Source organism: Triticum aestivum, chromosome 6D (assembly GCF_018294505.1).
Source record: "Triticum aestivum cultivar Chinese Spring chromosome 6D, IWGSC CS RefSeq v2.1, whole genome shotgun sequence".
Lineage (NCBI taxonomy): Eukaryota > Viridiplantae > Streptophyta > Magnoliopsida > Poales > Poaceae > Triticum > Triticum aestivum.
Genome location: NC_057811.1, coordinates 237089626 through 237116053, shown reverse-complemented (window position 1 = coordinate 237116053; position 26428 = coordinate 237089626).

Below are 26428 nucleotides of genomic sequence, written 5' to 3'. Positions count from 1 at the left end.
AACATTGGAGCAAGAACAAGCATGGAGTTGATGGCATGCGCAAGGGGAACAAGAACGGAGTTACAAGTGATGATTTCAGGACTTTGAAGCCACCATAATGAGTGCATGAAGCCTTGGACGAAATATACAAGATGCCACTTCATCAACTTCGTCCAGAGGCTATTCTAGGTGCTGCGTCACCTTATTATTGGGCCAGGCCCATGTAATTTCAAAATACATAAGTATAGGCTATTTTTAGAGTCCGTATGTGTGGGGAAACAAGAGATAGGGTTTGTTTCGGACCCCTTCCCCAAGGGCCACGAAATGCCCCCCTCTTCCTCCATATATACAGCCCTTAGGGCACCGTTTAGACTTTGGGTTTTGTTTAGATCAAAAGTTCGCCATAGTTGCAACTTCGCGTACTTCGTTTGTGTTCAACGACTAGACCAAGACGTCACAGAACGCCACCTTCATTAATAAAGCTTTCCTCTTATATTCGCAATATCCAGATTGCAATCTTAGTTTCTTGCTTGTTCTTTGTTTGCTCGCAGGAAACAGGCCCTCGTGGTCAGATTGATCGTGCTCCGGCGTGGTCAATAACCCTCGGAAGTTGGTTTAGCGATTGCTAAGGCGCGACGTCTCGCACGTTCGTAGTCGGATTGTCAAGCTGACTCCCACAGAAAACGATAGCCACCATCTCATCGAAACATCGGGACACCTTTGCCTCTATCATATCATGGAGCGGCATCAACATGCCGTGGTAAATTTTTTGTCCCATTTGGGGCAGGTTTGGGTATATGCTTCTCAAAAACTAGAGCTTCTCACAACAAGCATGATGGTTTCGGTAGGGAACGCCCCACCTTTGGGGACGAAACAATATCCATGCCACTTATTGCTTTCAAAAAAATTCTCGTGTCAACATAGAACAACAGGAGTGTTGTGTTATTTTTTGTGATTTTTCGAGGTTCGTTCGGACATTTTTATGCATTAACTAAGTTTTCAATGCATTTATGTGCATAATTCAAACTTGAACTACATGCACATGCTCTAGTGCATATAAATTGGTTGAAAAATCAAATCTGTGTCCTTGGGTGCATGCTTAGGTCCCATGCAAGAAATGGGAATGAATTTCAAACACCAGGGCACCGTTGATTGCCGGCAAAATATTGAGATGCCTGGTTTTTAAATTCTAGTAAATCCAGAACTCGTCTGAAATTCATGAAACTTGGCATGCTATCATGGAGCGGCATCAAAATGCCGTTGTAAATTTTTTGTCCCATTTGGGGCAGGTTTGGGTATATGCTTCTGACAAACCAGAGCTTCTCACCACAAGCATGATGGTTTCGGTAGGGAACGCCCCACCTTTGGGGACGAAACGATATCCATTGCCTCTTATTGCTTTGAAAAAATTTCTTGTGTCAACATAGAACAACAGGAGTGTTGTGTTATTTTTTGTGATTTTTCGGGGTTCGTTTGGACATTTTTATGCATTAATTGAGTTTTCAATGCATTAATGTGCATAATTCAAATTTGAACTACATGCACATGCTCTAGTGCATATAAATTGGTCGAAAAATCAAATCTGTGTCCTTGGGTGCATGCTTAGGTCCCATGCAAGAAATGGGAAAACACCAGGGCACCGTTGATTGCCGGCAAAACATTGAGATGCCTGGTTTTTAAATTCTAGTAAATCCAAAACTCGTCTGAAATTCATGAAACTTGGCATCCTATCATGGAAGGGCACCCGACATGCTGTGGTATTTTTCGTGTCCATTTTGAGAGAAGGGGCACTCGAATAATGACAGCCAACAAAGGCATTTTGAAAAAAATAGCTGCCACTTTAATATCTCAAACGTCCATTCACGTGACGCCACATGTCTTTGTTTTAATGGCTATAGGAGGTGCCGTGCGGACAGCTGCTTGACTGAACGGGAGGCGTGCGAGCACAGTCCGGTGCGCAGGCTCACCGGGAAGCGTACAAGCTGTTCAACGCAGGATCTGTGCATCTCATCAACGCAAACGGTTCAGATTACGGTATGCAAATTCAAGCCAGACTTCGGCGCTAAGCCAACAGACACTGCGATTTGTCAAAATATGCAGCTAAAAATCAATAGCACTATCTATATTTTGCAACTAAAATTCAGTAATTAAGCATAGATTTCATTCATACTAGAGATTAAGCAGTCGTCTCACCGGGAAGCGAGACAGCATTGGACCGCCGCCCGCCTCGCTCCCACTGGTCTATATTAATGGAGCCACCGAGCGGCCGCACCCCCCCATCCTCGACACACACACAATTCCTCTCTCTCTCTCCGCCCACATCCTCGACGCCGCTCTGAGTCCTCAAAGCCGTTAGTGTACGAGGATGCCGCCGAAGCGCCCCATCAGAGGGAGTGGCGACGCCGGGGCTGCTGAAGCACCGGAGCACGGCATGAATATGGAGATAGAGGTTTCCGTCCCCGCCGACGAGGTGGAGAACGAGGCTGCCAACAAGCGGAGGCGGGTCGAGAAAGAACCGCAAGCGACTCCAGCAGGCCTAGATTTCATCAACAACCTCCCCGATGATATGTTGATAGTCATCATATCCCTCCTCCCAATCAAATATCGGCGAGGACAGCTGCCATTTCCCGGCGGTGGCGCACCCTATGGCTCCGCACCCCTATGGATCTCCTCGACGCCCACAAGCTCTGCCATGGCTATCGCCAAAGCTTGGATGCGTTCTCCCAGATCCTCGGCAGTCACGATGGCCCAATCAAAGGCCTTATCACAGGCAAGTTCCGTTCCAATGGCAAGGACCGAGCCAAGCTTGACGAGTGGTTCCGATCCCGCGCCATAGATCAGCTCGAGAAGCTAAGTTATAATGATGGGCATATGCACTTGCTGCCAACGTCCATGCTCCGCTTCGCGCCCACGCTGCGCCTCGCCAAGTTCATGAACTGCCATCCCACCCCCTTAATGACGCACCCGCTCTTTTTCTACCACGACTGAAGCACCTCGAGCTCGTCACCGTCCGCATCCCAAAGGATGACATGGAGCGCCTACTCCGCGGCTGTACTGCACTCAAGTTCCTTCGTCTTCAGGCGATGAATTGGTCGAGTACCTTGCACATCACCTCCAGGACTCTCTGGACTATTTATGTGTGTTGCTGGGGCTACAACGAGAGATCGCAAAAGGTGTACCACAATATGGTCATCCAGGACACACCTTCACTTGAGAGATTACTTGTAGTTGATCAACAAGGTCCAACAAGAATCAATGTCATTTCTGCGCCGAAATTGAAAGTGGTGGGCTACTCTTCTGTCAAATACTTCAACTTTCAGGTACAACAGTCACCTTATATACCTCTCCTTCTTCATATCAATGTTATTTCTAGTTTTGAAGATGTATGTTCGTCTGTCATCCAGCGAAGCTTCACCCAGACTCTGGGCACAGTGAAGGTCTTGGCACTAGAATCTGTCGGCCCCAACCTGGACCAAGTTGTCAGTTGCCTGAGATGCTTTCCGTGCCTGAAGAAGCTGTATATCGAGGTGATGTGCCTTTCCTGTTAAATGTTAACCATAAGGGAGTTCAATTTTTTACACCTTTTCCCAAGTTTACAATGACAATGTACTACGATTTCTGAAGGAATTTTGGAGGATTTTAGGACATACACCCCCACCCCATATTGGTTGCTTCATTCATATGGTTACAATCGTCCATAAGCATTTCTCCTTTGGATTCATCTGTACTAGTTTTCTTAGGGAATTTTTCATCCAATCCAACCTCTTGTGAAGAAGGCTACATGTTTCTACCCCCTCCGTCCCATAATGTAAGACATTTTTTAACACTAGTGTAGTGTCAAAAAATGTCTTACATTATGGGACGGAGGGATTAGATTGTAATCAAATGCCCATGTTAAACATGTTAGATCGAAGATGGCACGTTGGTGCATTTTACAAATCCTGCAAACCAAATGGGCGTGTAGCAGTGTTCAAAACTGCATGTAGGCACTAACACGTTCTCTTCTTTTGCGGTGCATATTAGGCCCGGAGGTGGATGATGTTTATAACAACAATCTCAAATGCCTGGAACTGCAACTCTCAAATATTACTTTGAACTCCTACCGAGGGACCCCACCGGAGATTACACTCACCAGGTTCTTTCTTGCCAGAGCAAAGGTGCTGAGGGTACTGAGGTTGAAAATGCATTTAATTAGGAAAGATAAATGGTATGATTATCAGAGTCGGCTGGTACTGTGGAATGGAAGTGCCTCCAAAAATGCCAAACTTAGTATTGGAAGAGCATATGGCAAAGCAATTGGAAATCATTGTGTCAAGCCCATACATGACCTGTCAGCGGCTGATCCCTTTTCAGAATTGACGCGGTTTGCAATGTTTGAATTTGGGCGTTGTAATCTTTGAATTTGAACCTTGCAATATTTATGGTATTTGTTATATTGAACCGTTTCTGTTCTCTTGTCTTAACGCAAACAGTTCATCCGAATGAACCGCATGTCGTATATCGCACACACCTTGATCTGGCTGACAGTTTCTTTTGTGTTGCCTAATCACAAACAGTTAACCCGAGTGAACTGTATGCTGTACATTGCACACACCTTGATCTGGCTGACCGTTTCTTTTGGGTTTCCTAATCACAAACAGTTCATCCGAGTGAACCGTATGCTGTACATCGCACACACCTTCATCTGGCTGCCCGTTTCTTTTGTTCCTCCTCATCAAAAACGGTTAATTGAACTGAACCGTATGCCCTGAATCGCACACGCAACTAAAATCTGAACCGTGTTTGATGCATCCGTCATCGCAAATGTTTTGCGCCTTTTTTGACGTTTTTTTACACCACCGTTTGCGATTATTGCATCGCACACAGTGTTGTCGAAGGGCCTCTGATTGTAGTGTCGCGTTAGCAGCATCCTGCAGTAGTGATATATTATTGTTATTGTCATCATATATTTAATAGATACTTACATATATAAGAAAACAATATCCCACGTCTTACTAACTTATAAAAATAATTTTTTAACAATAAAATCCTGGATTTTTTTTACATTAAGGCAACGAAAATCCTGGTGATTGTGTACAAAAGCTTGGTAAGATTAAAGGACCAATCTAATAATAAATCACTTATTATTTAAATATATTTATAACAAAATTCTCAGCCCCTGTTTATTTTTTTGATAACATTACTGCGCCCAACCCAACATTATAATTAGAACCAGCCCAGCAAAATCGTGTATTTCGAGAAAGTGCAAATGGGCTGCATTTTTTAGGAAAAAATAAATGGGCCGCATGGACGCTACATTATTTGTTCAGCCAGCCCAGCAAATTCGTGTATTTTGAGAAAGTGAAAATGGGCTGTAGCTTTAAAAAATGGGCCGCATGGATGCTACATTATTTGTTCACCCAGCCCAGCAAATGGACTGTAATTCTCAAAAAAAAGATCAAACGGACTGTAAATTCTGAAAAAATGGGTCGAATATGTGTGATGAGGACATCAATACAATTATTACACCCACAGGCCCTGCTGCTATACATACTGGACCAATTACTAGAGCTCGCGCACGTCAATTAAATTACCAGGTACTTTCGTTTCTTGGTAATGATTCTAATGTTCATGAGAATATGATGCTGCCTAAATTGGATACATTTGTTTTGCTTACAAATGAAGGGCCTAGCTTTGAGAAGGATGAACATTGGAGCAAGAACAAGCATGGAGATGATGGCATGCGCATGGGGAACAAGAACGGAGTTACAAGTGATGATTTCAGGACGTTGAAGCCACCATAATGCGTGCATGAAGCCTTGGACGAAATATACAAGATGCTACTTCATAACTTTCGTCCAGAGGCTATTCTAGGTGCTGCGTCACCTTATTATTGGGCCAGGCCCATGTAATTTCGAAATACATAAGTATAGGCTGTTTTTAGAGTCCGTATGTGTGGGGAAACAAGAGATAGGGTTGGTTTCGGACCCCTTCCTCAAGGGCCACGAAATTCCCCCCCCTCTTCCTCCATATATACAGCCCTTAGGGCGTCGTTTAGACTTTGGGTTTTGTTTAGATTAAAAGTTCGCCATAGCTGCAACTTCGCGTACTTCGTTTGTGTTCAGCGACCAGACAAAGGCGTCACAGAACCCCACCTTGATCAATAAAGCTTTCATCTTATATTCGCAATATCCAGATTGCAATCTCAGTTTCTTGCCTGTTCTTCGTTTGCTCGCAGGAAACAGACCCTCGTGGTCAGGTTGATCGTGCTCCGGCGTGGTCGATAACCTCTCGGAGTTGGTTTAGCGATTGCTAAGGCGCGACGTCCTCGCACGTTCGTAGTCGGATCGTCAAAGTCGACTTCCATCAAAGCGATATTCATCATCTCATCGAAAGACGGGACACCTTTGCCTCTATCAAGTGGTATCAGATTTCCAGGTTGCTCGGTGAGATTTTACAGTTTTTCGTAGTTTAGATCGAGTCTGTTCTTCATACCTACAGTCCACGAAAAAGCCACAAAAAAAATTAGGGTTAGTTCATCATATCCGAACCAATCTGAGCCTTTGCATAATCTTTTTAGGGTTTTTGCTTTGTTGAATTTGCGGTTGCATCGTCGTGTCAAGTTGCTGGTCTTAGAGTCTAGTCTTTTAGAGTTTCGAGTTCTGGTCATAAGTTGTCACGCCGCCGCCGCACCATCATCATCGCCTTGCCATCTACCACCATTGCTTATCCGCCACCGCTTTGAATCCGTATCCATATACCACCACCGCTGCCATATACTACCGCCATATATCCACCACCAATCCGAGTTCTTTTCATAGTCGGTTTGTTTTAGAGATCCATATATTTTCCGTTTCGTGTTTCCTTGCCTGAGTAGGTCTCGGAAAAAAAAAAAAAAAAGAGTCTGGAGACCCCCGGGCAGTTTTTAGGCCAAAATTTCGGCAACCAAAAATATTTTTTCCCTATCCTATTTTTAGGCCCCGGGTAGTGTTTTGAGACACTCGCCATCATAGTGATTTTTTGTCGCACTTTTTCGTCGTCGCTGCCCTGATTTCCGAAAAAAAAAATAGTCAAAAAATTTTGTGCCCATCCTGTCAGTTTGACCTGGGAAGAGTTTTGAGACACTCGCCATTATAGTGATTTTTTCGCAAAAAAAAAAAAAAAAAAAAGAGGAGCGCAAAAAAAAAAAAAAAAAGAGCGAAAAAAAAAATTCCTGAGTGTGCTTTTCCCTTGTTTACGTGCAGCGCCGTGATTTTGTTAGTGTTCTAGGCTCGCGTCTCTAGCACGGTCTAGCCTAGGACCAGCACAGTACCGTCGTTGAGCGTTTATTCAACTTTGCATCTCTGAATTGATTATTGCTTACCATTTTGCTACCATATTATAAGCCTTCCCAGCTCCACATAAGTCTACATCGTGCGTTTGACTCTCCCTGGTAATCGCTATATCCAAGCTTTGAGAGTTTTTGACTACAACGGTTGCCGATCACCACCTGCTGCTGGGTAAGAACTGGTAAGAATTTGAGATTCGCTTGAAGGTTTTGTGACACACCACCATCCCACCACTTCTAGTAGTCTGCAGGATCATATTCTTTTGTGTTTCTATTGCTGCTAACCATGGCAGGTTCACAAGCCGATGAGACTGATTGGGCGAACATGACGAACAAGGAGTTGCATGATAAATTTCAGCAAATGATGAGTGGCCAGGTGGGAGATGTGCTAAACAGATTTGAAGAGGCTATGGAGAAGATAGATGCCGTGGAGAAGTCGTTTGAGACAAAGCTGGATAACAAGTTTACTGAATTACTCAAGCGTCTTCCCCAACCACCACCGGCTGCACATGTCGCACCTCTACAACAACAACAACCACATCTCCAACGCCGCCTTCCAAATCAAGTGGGACGGGCACAGCGCGTTCCAATTGAGATTGGTCAAAATTCGGGTGCTGCTGTCCCTACTGTTGATGCTTCTTTGGCTCCTGCTCCTGCGGCGGCTGAGGAGGATGACGATTATGCGGGCGATTATGAGGATGAGGTTGATCAAAATCAGAACTACGTGCAGCCACCAGCACCACCACCAGCAGGTCGACCTCAGGTATATATTCGCAACGGTAGGCCGGCACCACCACCTCAGGTACGAGATCATGACCATCTCCCTAAACTGAAATTGAATATTCCACCATTTGAGGGTAGATATGTTCCTGATATATATCTTACTTGGGAGTTAGAAACTGAACAACGATTTACATGTTTACAATATCCTGAGGAGAGACGTGTTCCTGCTGCTGTTTGTGCTTTCACTAGCTTTGCATGTGTTTGGTGGTCTGAACATTGTAGATTATATCCTGTTCCAGCTACTTGGGCTGCTTTGAAAACTGCTATGCGTACTCGTTGGGTTCCACCATATTATCAACGTGAATTACTTCAAAAATTGCAGCGTTTAAGACAAGGAAAAAATTCTGTAGAAGAATATTATCAGGAATTACAAACTGGCATGATTAGATGTGGTATTGTTGAGGAGAATGAAGCTATGCTTGCACGTTTTATGGGTGGATTAAATAAAGAGATTCAGACCATTCTAGAGTATAAGGATTATAATAATATCACTCGTTTATTCCATCTTGCTTGTAAAGCTGAACGTGAAGTGCAGGATCGACAGCCATTGGCGCGAACTAACTTTTCTGCAGGTCGACCTTCATCATGGACACCGCGTGCATCTTCTACTTCCACTTCACCATCACCTCCATCAGGTGCCACCTCCAGCCGTGATACAAGAAAGCAGGCACAACCACCACTCTCTGCCAAGAGCACACCTGCCGGGCCTGTGCAGAGCTCTTCTTCTTCCATGGCATCGACAGGGCACACAAGTGATATTATTTGTCGTCGTTGTAAGGGAAGAGGACATTTTGCGAGAGAATGCAAATCTCAGCGTGTCATGATTGCTACTGAGGATGGTGGGTATGAGTCCGCTAGTGACTATGATGAGGAGACTTTGGCTCTTATTACACGTGAAGAACATGGTGGAGATGATTCTGAAAATGAGACGCAATACATGGCTCCTGAAGACGCTGACAGGTATGAATGTTTAGTTGCTCAACGTGTTTTGAGTGTGCAGGTCACACAAGCAGAGCAAAATCAGAGGCATAATTTGTTCCATACAAAGGGAGTTGTGAAGGAACGTTCTGTTCGCGTCATCATAGATGGAGGGAGCTGTAACAACTTGGCTAGCATGGAGATGGTGGAGAAGCTATCTCTCACCACAAGACCACATCCACATCCTTACTACATCCAATGGTTCAACAACAGCGGCAAGGTTAAGGTAACACGTACTGTTCGTGTGCATTTTAGTATCTCTACATATGCTGATTATGTTGATTGTGATGTGGTACCCATGCAAGCATGTTCCTTATTACTAGGTAGACCATGGCAATTTGATAAAAATTCTGTACACCATGGTAGAAACAATCAGTATACTCTTGTTCATAAGGATAAAAATATTACTTTGCTTCCTATGACTCCTGATTCCATTTTGAAAGATGACATTAATAGAGCTAATAAAGCAAAACAGGAGAAAAATAAGAGTGAAAATCAGATTGTGGCAAAGGAATTTGAGCAACAAATGAAACCTAATAATAAACCATCTAGTGTTGTTTCTGAAATTAAATTGAAAAGTGCATGTTTACTTGCCACAAAATCTGATATTGATGAACTAGATTTCAGCAAATCTGTTTGCTATGCTTTTGTGTGCAAAGAGGCATTATTTTCATTCGAGGACGTGCCTTCCTCTTTGCCCCCTGCTGTCACTCACATTTTGCAGGAGTTCGCTGACGTCTTCCCACAAGACGTGCCACCGGGATTACCACCTATTCGAGGGATTGAGCATCAAATTGACTTAATTCCCGGTGCATCGCTACCCAACCGTGCACCATACCGTACCAATCCAGAGGAGACGAAGGAGATTATGCGTCAAGTACAGGAGCTGCTCGACAAAGGTTATATACGCGAATCTCTTAGTCCTTGTGCTGTTCCTATTATACTCGTGCCTAAAAAGGATGGTACGTCGCGTATGTGTGTTGATTGTAGAGGCATTAATAATATTACTATTCGTTATCGTCATCCTATTCCTAGGCTCGATGATATGCTTGATGAATTGAGTGGCTCTACAATATTCTCCAAAGTTGATTTGCGTAGTGGATACCATCAAATTCGTATGAAATTGGGAGATGAATGGAAAACTGCATTTAAAACTAAGTTTGGTTTATATGAGTGGTTAGTCATGCCTTTTGGGTTAACTAATGCACCTAGTACTTTCATGAGACTAATGAACGAAGTTTTACGTGCTTTCATTGGACGATTTGTGGTGGTCTATTTTGATGATATACTGATTTATAGCAAATCTTTGGAAGAACATTTGGAACATTTACGTGCTGTTTTTATTGCTCTACGTGATGCACGTTTGTTTGGTAACCTTGGGAAGTGCACCTTTTGCACCGACCGAGTATCTTTTCTTGGCTATGTTGTTACTCCACAGGGAATTGAAGTTGATAAAGCCAAGATTGAAGCTATTGAGAGTTGGCCGCAGCCCAAAACGGTCACACAAGTGCGGAGTTTTCTTGGACTCGCTGGTTTCTATAGGCGTTTTGTGAGAGATTTTAGCACCATTGCTGCACCTCTCAACGAGCTTACAAAGAAGGATGTGCCTTTTGTTTGGGGTACCGCACAGGAAGAAGCCTTCACGGTATTGAAAGATAAGTTGACACATGCTCCTTTACTCCAACTTCCTGATTTTAATAAGACTTTTGAGCTTGAATGTGATGCTAGTGGCATTGGATTAGGAGGTGTGTTATTACAAGATGGCAAACCTGTTGCATACTTTTCTGAAAAATTGAGTGGGCCTAGTCTGAATTATTCTACTTATGATAAAGAACTATATGCTCTTGTTCGGACTTTAGAAACATGGCAACATTATTTATGGCCCAAAGAATTTGTTATACATTCTGATCATGAATCTTTGAAACATATTAAAAGTCAAGCTAAACTGAATCGTAGACATGCTAAATGGGTTGAATTCATTGAAACTTTCCCTTATGTCATTAAACACAAGAAGGGTAAAGAAAATGTTATTGCTGATGCATTGTCTCGTCGCTATACTATGCTTTCACAACTTGACTTCAAAATATTTGGTTTGGAGACCATCAAAGATCAATATGTGCATGATGCTGATTTTAAAGATGTATTGCAGAATTGTAAAGAAGGAAGAACCTGGAACAAGTTTGTCGTTAATGATGGATTTGTGTTCCGTGCTAACAAGCTATGCATTCCAGCTAGCTCTCTTCGTCTTTTGTTGTTGCAGGAGGCGCATGGAGGAGGATTAATGGGACACTTTGGCGTGAAGAAGACGGAGGACGTACTTGCTACACATTTCTTTTGGCCAAAGATGAGACGGGATGTTGAGCGTTTTGTTGCTCGCTGCACTACATGTCAAAAAGCTAAGTCACGACTCAATCCTCATGGTTTATATATGCCTTTGCCTGTACCTAGTGTTCCTTGGGAGGATATATCTATGGACTTTGTTTTAGGTTTACCTCGAACAAAGAAGGGGAGGGATAGCATATTTGTTGTCGTGGATAGATTCTCGAAAATGGCGCACTTTATACCATGTCATAAAAGCGATGATGCTGTTAATGTTGCTGATTTGTTCTTTCGTGAAATTATTCGCTTGCATGGTGTGCCAAATACTATTGTTTCAGATCGTGATACTAAATTTCTTAGCCACTTTTGGAGATGTTTATGGGCTAAGTTGGGGACTAAACTGCTTTTTAGTACTACTTGTCACCCCCAAACTGATGGACAAACTGAAGTAGTCAATAGAACATTGTCTACTATGCTTAGGGCTGTTTTGAAGAATAATAAGAAAATGTGGGAAGAATGCTTGCCTCATATTGAGTTTGCTTATAATCGTTCATTGCATTCTACTACTAAGATGTGCCCTTTTGAAATTGTGTATGGTTTCCTACCTCGTGCACCTATTGATTTGTTGCCTCTTCCATCTTCGGAGAAGGTTAATTTTGATGCTAAACAACGTGCTGAATTGATCTTAAAAATGCATGAGTTAACTAAGGAAAACATTGAGCGTATGAATGCTAAATATAAACTTGCTGGAGATAAGGGTAGAAAACATGTTGTGTTTGCACCTGGAGATCTTGTTTGGTTACATTTGCGTAAGGATAGATTTCCTGATTTGCGCAAATCAAAGCTAATGCCACGTGCTGATGGTCCTTTTAAGGTGTTAGAGAAAATAAATGATAATGCATATAAACTTGAGCTGCCTGCAGATTTTGGGGTTAGTCCCACTTTTAATATTGCAGATTTGAAGCCTTATTTGGGTGAGGAAGATGAGCTTCCGTCGAGGACGACTTCATTTCAAGAAGGGGAGGATGATGAGGACATCAATACAATTATTACACCCACAGGCCCTGCTGCTATACATACTGGACCAATTACTAGAGCTCGCGCACGCCAATTAAATTACCAGGTACTTTCGTTTCTTGGTAATGATTCTAATGTTCATGAGAATATGATGCTGCCTAAATTGGATACATTTGTTTTGCTTACAAATGAAGGGCCTAGCTTTGAGAAGGATGAACATTGGAGCAAGAACAAGCATGGAGATGATGGCATGCGCATGGGGAACAAGAACGGAGTTACAAGTGATGATTTCAGGACGTTGAAGCCACCATAATGCGTGCATGAAGCCTTGGACGAAATATACAAGATGCTACTTCATAACTTTCGTCCAGAGGCTATTCTAGGTGCTGCGTCACCTTATTATTGGGCCAGGCCCATGTAATTTCGAAATACATAAGTATAGGCTGTTTTTAGAGTCCGTATGTGTGGGGAAACAAGAGATAGGGTTGGTTTCGGACCCCTTCCTCAAGGGCCACGAAATTCCCCCCCTCTTCCTCCATATATACAGCCCTTAGGGCGTCGTTTAGACTTTGGGTTTTGTTTAGATTAAAAGTTCGCCATAGCTGCAACTTCGCGTACTTCGTTTGTGTTCAGCGACCAGACAAAGGCGTCACAGAACCCCACCTTGATCAATAAAGCTTTCATCTTATATTCGCAATATCCAGATTGCAATCTCAGTTTCTTGCCTGTTCTTCGTTTGCTCGCAGGAAACAGACCCTCGTGGTCAGGTTGATCGTGCTCCGGCGTGGTCGATAACCTCTCGGAGTTGGTTTAGCGATTGCTAAGGCGCGACGTCCTCGCACGTTCGTAGTCGGATCGTCAAAGTCGACTTCCATCAAAGCGATATTCATCATCTCATCGAAAGACGGGACACCTTTGCCTCTATCAATGTGCCCCATTTTTGGAGCTGAAATGTGGGGCAATAGGTCGAAGCCAACGCAAGTCGTTGTCAACTTAGTCAATAAATGATTCTCACATCGATAGCCGTTGGATTTACATCCAACGACCGGCATCCATCTTCAATCTCTCGTCTTCTTCCTCCAGCGCCGCCGGGACCACCTTCTCCCGCCTACTGCTGCTAGCAGCTCTGCTTAGCACGCTTCGCTGTGAAGCGCTACCCCACCGCCGGTCAGGCCATCCGTCCACCCCTCCACACCTCCTGTTCTTCTCCACCGACTGCCGAACTACACCGCACTAGAACCAGTTAAGCCTCGTACACCTCTTCGTCTACGACTCCACTCCCGCGTCTTCCCATCTCCGACTCGTTGCTCTCTGGGGCCTCATCGTCGTCCACCACGTTGGATGCACTCAGCGGCAAGGTCAACACACAAAAAAATGAATACTCCCCCTGCTAGCTGGGACGCACCATTGTGGGAGGCTGACTTGTCGGCCTACTAAGTTAACGCAGACGGAGGGCTTTGTCAACTTAGTCAATATGAACGATTCTAGCTCCAGTGACCGTACGATGTCCATCCAACAGCCGTAGTGCTTCTTCAAGCTCTGGTCTTCTTGCTCCAGCCACCCAAACTAGCGCCGGTCGTGCCGCCTGCTCCTGCCTCCCGTGGCCGGCTGTGCTCCCGCGGAGGCCTCACCTCCCCCTACTACTCCCACCGCTGGCCAGGCCATCCCTCTACTCACCCACACCCCCTGTTATTCTGCGGTGACGGCAGCCTCACACCGCAGCCGAACCAGTGAATCCTCGTACTCCTCTCCGCGTGGGCATGCACTGCCGCGTCTTCCCCAGCTCTGCGTCGTCCCCTTCCTAGGCCTCGCTGTCGTCGACCGCCTTGGTGCTCTCGGCGTGGCGTGGTCAATGTGGTCAAGGAACGACTTCCATCGGAAGAGTACTGGATGTGGAGAGGTTGACAGCTGGGTCCATGGCCGCAGCAAGGAAGTGCCTCCTTATTACGCGCAAAATAATGATTCCTCCTCCTGACAGCAGGGACCCACCGGACGGGCCACCGTATTTCATGAAAAAACGTTTCCCCCCTGACTGCTGGGACCCACCAGCTACATCTTCGCACGCGAGGAAGTGCCTCCTAATCCTCCCTGACAGTCGGGAGCCACCCGGTCGAAGCGTACATAGCGTTATCATTCTGTCGTGAACGTGTACGTACATACTGGTCGATCGGTCTGTCTGCAGGCTGCAGCGATGAACCGTGGCCGAGTAAGGAAGGGCACGTGTCATAGTAGAGGCGCGCATGTAGCATGTACACGTACGTACAACGAGGGTGCAAGAAAGTAAATATAGCCACGTATGTACATACGGGCGGGGTCTCGAACGCCTACTCGCGCATACGTATGGCCAGGGCTCGTGTACATGGAGAGGCAGCGACGGCGTCCTGTTCATCGGCAGCCAACCGGCTGGGTCAGAACGAAGAAACTGCGTCGTCATGTTCATCGGGAGGCAACGGAATGCGTCGTGTTCATCGGGAGCAAACCGGCTTGGACGGAACAGCCGAAACGAGGCCTGGCGTACCGCGGAACGGAGGAAACGGCCTTGTGTTTGACCACCTACGGTCGAAACGGGATCATGTTCACCGGGAAGGGTGTGGCGTACCACAAAACGGAGGAAACGGACTTCTCTTCGACCTCCTATGGTCGAAACGGGGTCCTGTTGATCGAGAGGGGTGTGGCGTACGCAAAACGGAGGAAACAGACTTGTGTTGAAGAGCTACGGTTGAAACGGGGGTCCTGTTCATCGGGAGGGATGTGGCGTACCACAAAACGGGAATCCACGGGCTACTGTTCATCTCCACCGTCGACCTTGATGACCCACAAGTATAGGGGATCTATCGTAGTCCTTTCGATAAGTAAGAGTGTCGAACCCAACGAGGAGCAGAAGGAAATGACAAGCGGGTTTCAGTAAGGTATTCTCTGCAAGCACTGAAATTATCGGTAACAGATAGTTTTGTGATAAGGTAATTTGTAACGAGTAACAAGTAATTAAAGTAAATAAGGTGCAGCAAGATGGCCCAATCCTTTTTGTAGCAAAGGACAAGCCTGGACAAACTCTTATATGAAGGAAAACGCTCTCGAGGACACATGGGAATTATCGTCAAGCTAGTTTTCATCACGCTCATATGATTCGCGTTCATTACTTTGATAATTTGGTATGTGGGTGGACCGGTGCTTGGGTACTGCCCTTTCTTGGACAAGTATCCCACTTATGATTAACCCCTATTGCAAGCATCCGCAACTACAAAAGAAGTATTAAGGTAAACCTAACCATAGCATGAAACACATGGATCCAAATCAGCCCCTTACGAAGCAACTCATAAACTAGGGTTTAAGCTTCTGTCACTCTAGCAACCCATCATCTACTTATTACTTCCCAATGCTTTCCTCTAGGCCCAAACAATGGTGAAGTGTCATGTAGTCGACGTTCACATAACACCACTAGAGGAAAGACAACATACATCTCATCAAAATATCGAACGAATACCAAATTCACATGACTACTGATAGCAACACTTCTCCCATGTCCTCGGGAGCAAATGTAACTACTCACAAATCATATTCATGTTCATAATCAGAGGGGTATTAGTATGCAGAAAGGATCTGAACATATGATCTTCCACCAAATAAACCAACTAGCATCAACTACAAGGAGTAATCAACACTACTAGCAACCCAGAGGTACCAATCTGAGGCTTTGGGACAAAGATTGGATACAAGAGATGAACTAGGGTTTTAGAGGAGATGGTGCTGGTGAAGATGTTGATGGAGATTAACCCCCTCCCGATGAGAGGATCGTTGGTGATGTCGACGGTGATGATTTCCCCCTCCCGGAGGGAAGTTTCCCCGGCAGAACAGCTCCGCCGGAGCCCTAGATTGGTTCCGCCAAGGTTCCGCCTCGTGGCGGCGGAATTTCTTCCCGAAAGCTTTCTTTTGATTTTTTCCAGGGTAAAAGACTTCATATAGCAGAAGATAGGCACCGGAGGCCTGCCAGGGGGCCCACGAAGCAGGGGGCGTGCCCCCCACCCTCGTGGATGGTGGGTGGCCCCCCTCTGGTACTTTCTTCACTCAGTATTTTATTAATTCCAAAAATAACTTCCGTCGAGTTTCAGGACTTTTGGAGTTGTGCAGAATAGGTCTCTAATATTTGCTCCTTTTCCAGCCTAGAATTCCAGCTGCCGGCATTCTCCCTCTTCATGTAAACCTTGTAAAATAAGAGAGAATATGCATAAGTATTGTGACATAACAGCCCATAATGCAATAAATATCGATATAAAAGCATGATGCAAATGGACGTATCAACTCCCCCAAGCTTACACCTCGCTTGTCCTCAAGCGGAAGCATCGAAAAATATGTCCACATGTTTAGAGATAGAGGTGTCGATAAAATAAAATACAGAGATGAGGGCATCATGATCATTCTTATAACAGTAACATATATGGATATTGTCATATGATTTCTTATGCTCAAGTAATAATCTATTCACAATGTCAAGTATGAATCAGAAACTTCATTGAGAACTAACAAACCATGATGTCGGTCATTGAAGCAATTGCAATTTATCATAACATCAGAAAGAGTCAATGTAAGAGCTTTTCAGCAAGTCCACATACTCAACTATCATTTAGTCTTTCACAATTGCTAACACTCACGCAATACTTATGGGTATGGAGTTTTAATTGGACACAGAGAAAGATAGGGGCTTATAGTGTTGCCTCCCAAGTAATGTATATCTTTCCAACACAATGTGCTTGCCAAAGGATAAAATGTAAAAAGGAAAGGTGAAGATCACCATGACTCTTGTACAAGGTAAAAGACAAAAGTAAAAGATAGGCCCTTCGCAGAGGGAAGCAGAGGTTGTCATGTGCTTTTATGGTTGGATGCACGAAATCTTAATGCAAAAGAACGTCACTCTATATTGCCACTTGTGATATGGACCTTTATTATGCAGTACATCGCTTTTATTGCTTCCATATCACAAGATCGTATAAAGTTTATTTTCTCCACACTAATAAATCATACATATTTAGAGAGCAATTTTTATTGCATGCAGCAAGGACAACTTACTTGAAGGATCTTACTCAATCCATAGGTAGATATGGTGGACTCTCATGGCAAAACTGGGTTTAAGGATATTCGGAAGCACAAGTAGTATCTCTACTTGGTGCAAAGAATTTGGCTAGCATGAGGGGGAAAGGCAAGCTGAACATGTTGGATGATCCATGACAATATACTTTATTTCAGATATAAGAAAACATAACCCATTACGTTGTCTTCCTTGTCCAACATCAACTCTTTAGCATGTCATATTTTAATGAGTGCTCACAATCATAAAAGATGTCCAAGATAGTATATTTATATGTGAAAACCTCTCTTTCTTTATTACTTCCTATTAATTGCAACGATGACCAAAACTATGTTTGTCAACTCTCAACAACTTTTATTCATCATACTCTTTATATGTGAAGTCATTACTCTCCATAAGATCAATATGATCTCTTTACTTCTTTTTATTCTTTCTCTTTCATAGCAAGATAATCAAGCCCTTGACTCAACACTAATATTTATTATATATAGCTCACGGACTCGATTACATAGAAGGATCATAAAGCAAAACTCAAAACTAAATCATACTAAAACTTTATTCTACTAGATCAAGATATTACCAAAAGGATCGAACTAAGAAAAACGGTAAAGATAGGAGTGTGATGGTGATACGATACCGGGGCACCTCCCCCAAGCTTGGCAGTTGCCAAGGGGAGTGCCCATACCCATGTGATTATATCTCTTTTGCTGGTGAAGGAGATGGTGGTGATGATGGATAGTCGCACATCGAGCGTAGGAGATCCTCCAATTTGCAAATAATGCCCTTGAGTGTGGTGATATGCTCCTTCAACAAAATATTTTCACGCGTGAGATACTTATTTTGTATGCGAGCTAACTCGATCATCTTGAAAGCTTCAATCTCTGTTGGGGTAAGAAGATTGTGATGAGGTTGGAGGATGTCTTCATCTTCTGCTGCCGGAACTAGGTCCTCCATGGCCTTCTTGATCCCATCATCCTTGTTGATCTCCCCGGGTTCTTCTCTCTTCAGCTCTATCTTCATTAACCAAGCATCGTTGTCACCATTGTTGGAGGAGGGGGACAACATGATGCCTGGCCTTGACAACTCTGGCAGAAAACAACTCGAAACGAAAACAGAGGATATTTGCGTGGTACGGTGGTCAAAACCTTCGGGAGATTATATAATGAATTTTCACCGACCAAAAGAAGTATCCTACAAGAAAACGGAGTACGGAGAGCACACGAGGTGTCCATGAGGCAGGGGGCGTGCCTAGGGGGGTAGGGCGCGCCCTCCACCCTCGTGGATGCCTCGTGTCCTTCCGGACTACTTCTTATTTTCCTATTTTCTTAAATATTCCAAAACGGAGAAAAATTGCCACTAGAACTGTTTTGGAGTCGGTTTACTTACCGTACCACATACCTATTCCTTTTCGGAGTCTGAAACATTCTGGAAAGTGTCCCTTATGTATTCCTCCGGGGTTACTGTTTCAATAACATTAGTTTCAACATTTATAGGATTACCTGAGATATTGATTCTTTGACCCTTCACCACCTTCGGTTTTGTGCCTTCGAAGTTGTTGATTTTTATGGCACCGGAACGATAGACCTCCTCGATAACGTAAGGACCTTCCCATTTAGAGAGAAGTTTTCCTGCAAAAAATCTTAAACGAGAGTTGAATAGCAACACATAATCACCTACATTAAACTCACGCTTTTGTATCCTTTTGTCATGCCATCTTTTAACTTTTTCTTTAAATAGTTTGGCATTCTCATAGGCTTGAGTTCTCCATTCATCAAGTGAGCTAATGTCAAATAGCCTCTTCTCACCGGCAAGTTTGAAATCATAATTGAGCTCTTTAATGGCCCAATATGCCTTATGTTCTAGTTCGAGAGGTAAGTGACATGCTTTTCCATAAACCATTTTATACGGAGACATACCCATAGGATTTTTATATGCAGTTCTATAGGCCCATAATGCATCATCAAGTTTCTTGGACCAATTCTTTCTAGATCTATTAACAGTCTTTTGCAAAATTAATTTGAGCTCTCTATTACTCAATTCTACTTGACCACTAGACTGCGGGTGATATGGAGATGCAATTCTATGATTAACATCATACTTAGCAAGCATTTTACGAAAAGCACCATGAATAAAATGTGAACCACCATCAGTCATTAAATATCTAGGGACTCCAAACCTCGGAAAAATAACTTCTTTAAGCATCTTAATAGAGGTGTTATGATCAGCACTACTAGTTGGAATAGCTTCTACCCACTTAGTAACGTAATCAACAGCAACTAAAATATGTGTATACCCATTAGAGGAAGGAAACGGTCCCATATAATCAAAGCCCCAAACATCAAATGGTTCAATAACAAGTGAATAATTCATAGGCATTTCTTGACGTCTACTAATATTACCAATTCTTTGACATTCATCACAAGACAAGACAAACTTACGGGCATCTTTGAAGAGAGTAGGCCAATAAAAACCGGATTGCAATACCTTATGTGCAGTTCTATCTCCAGCGTGGTGTCCTCCATAAGCTTCGGAGTGACACTTGCGTAGGATCTGTTCCTGTTCATGCTCAGGTATACAACGTCTAATAACACCATCTACTCCTTCTTTATAAAGGTGTGGGTCATCCCAGAAGTAATGTCTTAAATCATAGAAAAACTTTTTCTTTTGCTGGTATGTGAAACTAGGTGGTATAAATTTAGCAACAATGTAATTAGCATAATCAGCATACCATGGAGCAGTACGAGAAGCATTTATGACAGCTAATTGTTCATCAGGAAAGCTATCATCAATAGGTAGTGGGTCATCAAGAACATTCTCTAACCTAGACAAGTTGTCTGCAACGGGGTTCTCAGCTCCCTTTCTATCAATAATATGCAAATCAAATTCTTGTAGCAAGAGAACCCATCTAATAAGTCTAGGTTTAGCATCTTTCTTTTCCATAAGGTATTTAATAGCAGCATGATCAGTGTGAACAGTTACTTTAGAATCAACAATATAAGGTCTGAACTTATCACAAGCAAATACAACTGCTAAAAATTCTTTTCAGTAGTAGCATAATTTCTCTGGGCATTGTCTAGAGTTTTACTAGCATATTGGATAACATTTAATTTCTTATCAACTCTTTGTCCTAGAACAGCACCTACAGCATAATCACTAGCATCACACATAATTTCAAAGGGTAAATTCCAATCAGGTGGCTGAACAATAGGTGCAGAAACCAAAGCTTTCTTAAGTATTTCAAATGCTTCTACACAATCATCATCAAAGACAAAAGGAATATCTTTTTGTAAGAGATTAGTCAGAGGCCTGGAGATTTTAGAGAAGTCCTTAATGAACCTCCTATAAAAACCGGCATGACCAAGGAAACTTCTTATACCTTTAATGTCCTTGGGACACGGCATCTTTTCAATAGCATCAACTTTAGCTTTGTCAACTTCAATACCTCTTTCAGAAATTTTATGCCCCAAGACAATACCTTCATTAACCATAAAGTGGCACTTCTCCCAGTTCAAGACAAGGTTAGTTTCTTCACATCTCTGCAAAACTCGATCAAGGTTGCTCAAGCAATCATCAAAAGAAGTTCCATAAACGGAGAAATCATCCATGAAAACCTCAACAATCTTTTCACAAAAATCAGAGAATATAGCCATCATGCATCTTTGAAAGGTAGCAGGTGCATTACATAAACCAAAAGGCATACGTCTATAAGCAAAGGTACCGAAAGGGCAAGTAAAAGTGGTCTTTTCTTGATCCTCTTTTGACACAGGTATTTGAGAGAAACTAGAATAACCATCTAGAAAGCAAAAATGCGTATGTTTGGATAATCTTTCTAGTATTTGATCAATAAAAGGTAAGGGGTAATGATCCTTTTTAGTAGCTTTATTTAATTTGCGGAAATCAATTACCATTCTATAACCTGTAATAATTCTTTGTGGGATCAATTCATCTTTATCATTAGGAACAACAGTAATACCTCCCTTCTTAGGGACACAATGGACAGGACTTACCCACTGACTATCAGCAACGGGATAAATTATACCTGCCTCCAGAAGCTTTAGTATTTCTTTCCTTACCACTTCTTTCATCTTAGGATTTAACCGTCGTTGGTGATCAACAACTGGTTTAGCGTCTTTCTCCAATTTTATTTTGTGTTGGCATAGAGTGGGACTAATGCCCTTAAGATCATCAAGAGTATATCCAATAGCAGCACGGTGCTTCTTCAGAGTTTTCAATAATTTCTTTTCTTCATGCTCTGAAAGGTTAGCACTAATAATAACAGGATATATCTTTTTCTCATCAAGATAAGCATATTTAAGAGTATCAGGTAATGGTTTAAGCTCAAACACGGGATCACCCTTGGGTGGAGGAGGATCCCCTAGGATTTCAACAGGCAAGTTGTGTTTCAAAATAGGTCCCTGTTTAAAGAATACTTCATCTATTTCCCTTCTTTCATTCATAAACATATCATTTTCATGGTCTAGCAAATATTGTTCTAAAGGATCATTAGGAGGCACGGCAATAGAAGCAAGACCAATAATTTCATCTTTACTAGGCAATTCCTCATCACGGGGTTGTCTACGAAATTTAGCAAAGTTAAACTCATGAGACATATCCCCCAAACCAATAGTAACAACATCCTTTTCGCAGTCTATCCTAGCATTAACAGTATTCAAGAAGGGTCTACCAAATATAATGGGACAAAAGTCATCTTGTGGGGAACCAAGAACAAGAAAATCAGCAGGATATTTAACTTTCCCACACAAGACTTCAACATCTCTAACAATCCCAACTGGTGAAATAGTGTCTCTATTGGCAAGCTTAATTGTAACATCAATTTCTTCTATCTCAGCAGGTGCAATATCATGCATAATTTCTTTGTATAAGGAATGAGGTATTGCACTTGCACTAGCACCCATATCACATAAGCCATGATAACAATGATCTCCTATTTTAACAGAAATAACAGGCATGCCTACAACAGGTCTATGTTTATTTTTAGTATCAGGTCTAGCAATTCTAGCAGCTTCATTACAGAAGTAAATAACATGCCCATCAATATTATCAGCCAAGAGATCTTTAACCATAGCAATACTAGGTTCAACTTTAATTTGCTCAGGGGGTTTGGGTGTCCTAATATTACTTTTGTTGACCACAGTTGAAGCTTTAGCATGATCCTTTATTCTAACAGGGAAAGGTGGTTTCTCAATATAAGCAGTAGGAACGACAGGATCATTATAAGTGATAGTCTTTTCTTCAACTTTAATAGGTGCAACTACTTTTACTTCAATGGGAGGATTATATTTAAACCACTTCTCCTTAGGGAGATCAACATGAGTAGCAAAGGATTCACAGAAAGAAGCTACTATCTCAGAGTCAAGTCCATATTTAGTGCTAAATTCACGGAAAACATCGGTATCCATAAAAGATTTAACACAATCAAACTTAGGTGTTATACCTGACTCCTTACCTTCGTCGAGATCCCAATCTTCAGAGTTGCGTTTAATTCTTTCCAATAAATCCCATTTGAATTCAATAGTCTTCATCATAAAAGAGCCAGTACAAGAAGTATCGAGCATGGAGCGATTATTGAGAGAAAGCCGAGCATAAAATTTTTGAATAATAATTTCTCTTGAGAGCTCATGATTGGGGCATGAATATAACATTGACTTAAGCCTCCCCCAAGCTTGAGCGATGCTTTCTCCTTCGCGAGGCCAAAAATTATATATATAATTACGATCACGATGAACAAGATGCATAGGATAAAACTTCTGATGAAATTCCAATTTCAATCGGTTGTAGTTCCATGATCCCATATCATCACATAGCCTAAACCATGTCAATGCCTTTCCCTTCAAAGATAAAGGGAAGACCTTCTTCTTGATAACATCCTCGGGCATACCTGCAAGCTTAAATAATCCACAAACTTCATCCACATAGATTAGGTGCAAATCGAGATGTAATGTTCCATCACCTGTGAAAGGATTAGCTAGCAGTTTCTCTATCATACCCGAAGGAATTTCAAAGTAAAAATTTTCAGTAGGTTCAGTAGGTTGAGGAGAAACTCTTTGCTCTACTGGTCGGGGTGAAGATACCCCGAACAAGCCCCTCAAAGGATTACTTTCCATAGTAACAAGTGACAGTAAATTTCAGCACACTATATAAATTTTTCCTTACCAAATTCCATCTACCAAAGGCGCTTCACTCCCCGGCAACGGCGCCAAAAAAGAGTCTTGATGACCCACAAGTATAGGGGATCTATCGTAGTCCTTTTGATAAGTAAGAGTGTCGAACCCAACGAGGAGCAGAAGGACATGACAAGCGGTTTTCAGTAAGGTATTCTCTGCAAGCACTGAAATTATCGGTAACAGATAGTTTTGTGATAAGGTGATTTGTAACGAGTAACAAGTAATGAAAGTAAATAAGGTGCAGCAAGATGGCCTAATCCTTTTTGTAGCAAAGGACAAGCTTGGACAAACTCTTATATGAAGGAAAATGCTCCCGAGGACACATGGGAATTATCGTCAAGCTAGTTTTCATCACGCTCATATGATTCGCGTTCGTTACTTTGATAATTTGTTATGTGGGTGGACCGGTGCTTGGGTACTTCCCTTTCTTGGACAAGTATCCCACTTATGATTAACCCCTATTGCAAGCATCCGCAACTACAAAAGAAGTATTAAGGTAAACCTAACCATAGCATGAAACATATGGATCCAAATCAGCCCCTTACGAAGCAACTCATAAACTAGGGTTTAAGCTTCTGTCACTCTAGCAACCCATCATCTACTTATTACTTCCCAATGCCTTCCTCTAGGCCGAGTGTCATGTAGTCGACGTTCACATACTAGAGGAAAGACAACATACATCTCATCAAAATATCGAACGAATACCAAATTCACATGACTACTGATAGCGAGACTTCTCCCATGTCCTCAGGAACAAACGTAACTACTCACAAATCATATTCATGTTCACAATCAGAGGGGTATTAATATGCATAAAGGATCTGAACATATGATCTTCCACCAAATAAACCAACTAGCATCAACTACAAGGAGTAATCAACACTACTAGCAACCCACAGGTACCAATCTGAGGCTTTGGGACAAAGATTGGATACAAGAGATGAACTAGGGTTTTAGAGGAGATGGTGCTGGTGAAGATGTTGATGGAGATTGACCCCCTCCCGATGAGAGGATCGTTGGTGATGACAATGGCGATGATTTCCCTCTCCCGAAGGGAAGTTTCCCCAGCAGAACAGCTCCGCCAGAGCCCTAGATTGGTTCCGCCAAGGTTCCGCCTCGTGGCGGCGGAGTTTCTTCCCGAAAGCTTGCTTATGATTTTTTCCAGGGTAAAAGACTTCATATAGCAGAAGATAGGTACCGGAGGCCTGCCTGGGGGCCCACGAGGCAGGGGGCGCGCCCAGGGGGGTAGGGCGCGCCCCCCACCCTCGTGGATGGTGGGTGGCCCCCCTCTGGTACTTTCTTCGCTCAGTATTTTTGATTAATTCCAAAAATAACTTCCGTGGTGTTTCAGGACTTTTGGAGTTGTGCAGAATATGTCTCTAATATTTGCTCCTTTTCCAGCCCAGAATTTCAGCTGCCGGCATTCTCCCTCTTCATGTAAACCTTGTAAAATAAGAGAGAATAGGCATAAGTATTGTGACATAACGTGTAATAACAACCCATAATGCAATAAATATCGATATAAAAGCATGATGCAAAATGGACGTATCAGACCTCCTCCAGCCTCCTCCTGCGACTGTTCATCCACGGCGTCTCCCTCCTGCCTCCACCAGCTACTGTTCATCCATGGGCTCCTGTTCATCCAGCCTCCACCGCTCCTCCACCGGCTACTATTCAACCAACCCTCTCCACGGGGTCCTGTTCAACCACCCCTCCACGGGCTACTGTTCATCTAGCCCACCACCGGCTACAGTTCAACCAGCCCTCGACGGGGTCCTGTTCATCCAGCCCTCCACGCGGTCCTGTTCATCCACCCCCAACCGGCTCGATCGGGGTCCTGTTCATCCAGCGGCAACGGCCTCTACTACCATGGTGTCCTGTTCATCCAACCCCCACCGAGAACTGTTCATCCAACCCCCGAACAACGTTCACTGTTCATGAAGAGGCAGCAGGTTCGATCGGCTTCAGTTAGCAGCAGTAGCGAAGGAATCGCTCGATCGGGTGCAGTTAATAGCCAGATTGATCGATCGCTCGGGTTCAGTAACGCGTAGCATGTAGTGCAATCGCTCGGGTTCTATAGGCGAACGCCTCGCTCGGGTTTGGTTAGAGCCCAACGCCTCACACCCACGCGCGTACGTGTAGGAGAGAAACGTGCATCGCTCGGCCCCGACCAGCCATCGTGACCGGGAACTCCCCGATATTTTCCTCGCCCTCGCTTCTACCATGGTTTTTTCCGTCATGGATGGCCCAAAGAATGTCATGCAGCCGCGTCTCCGGCCCGCCCAGGACGAAAAGCCCATTTTCTATCATGATTTTTTGTCATAGAAGTAGGAGCCCACCACATCTATGATGATACCGGGTTTTGTCACAATTATCATCATAGAAGTGTCATAAGCATGACAGAACAAAATTCGTTCGGCCCAAAATGTCACGGATGTGTCTTTTTTTGTAGTGGCATTCAGTGACTTCAGACTACTTAGCATAACATGCATTTGTCAATTCTCTAAATGCAATGGTATTGATTGGCAAATACACATCAAGTTCTCTCTTTTCCCCTCCTAGGTCGTTGTACGGAAGGAGTAAGAAAAATGTTTCATATTTGGATGCTCCAACACGTGTGCGTAATTATCACATTGAGAACTGCACAACCCCGAGAATTTGGAGCGACTGGGTACAAATAATTGCGGTTGATTATATCAGTATTCTAACCGCCTGCCAAGCGGTTAGATAATACGTCAATCCCCCGCTTCAATTGACTATTCCTCTTCTCTACATACC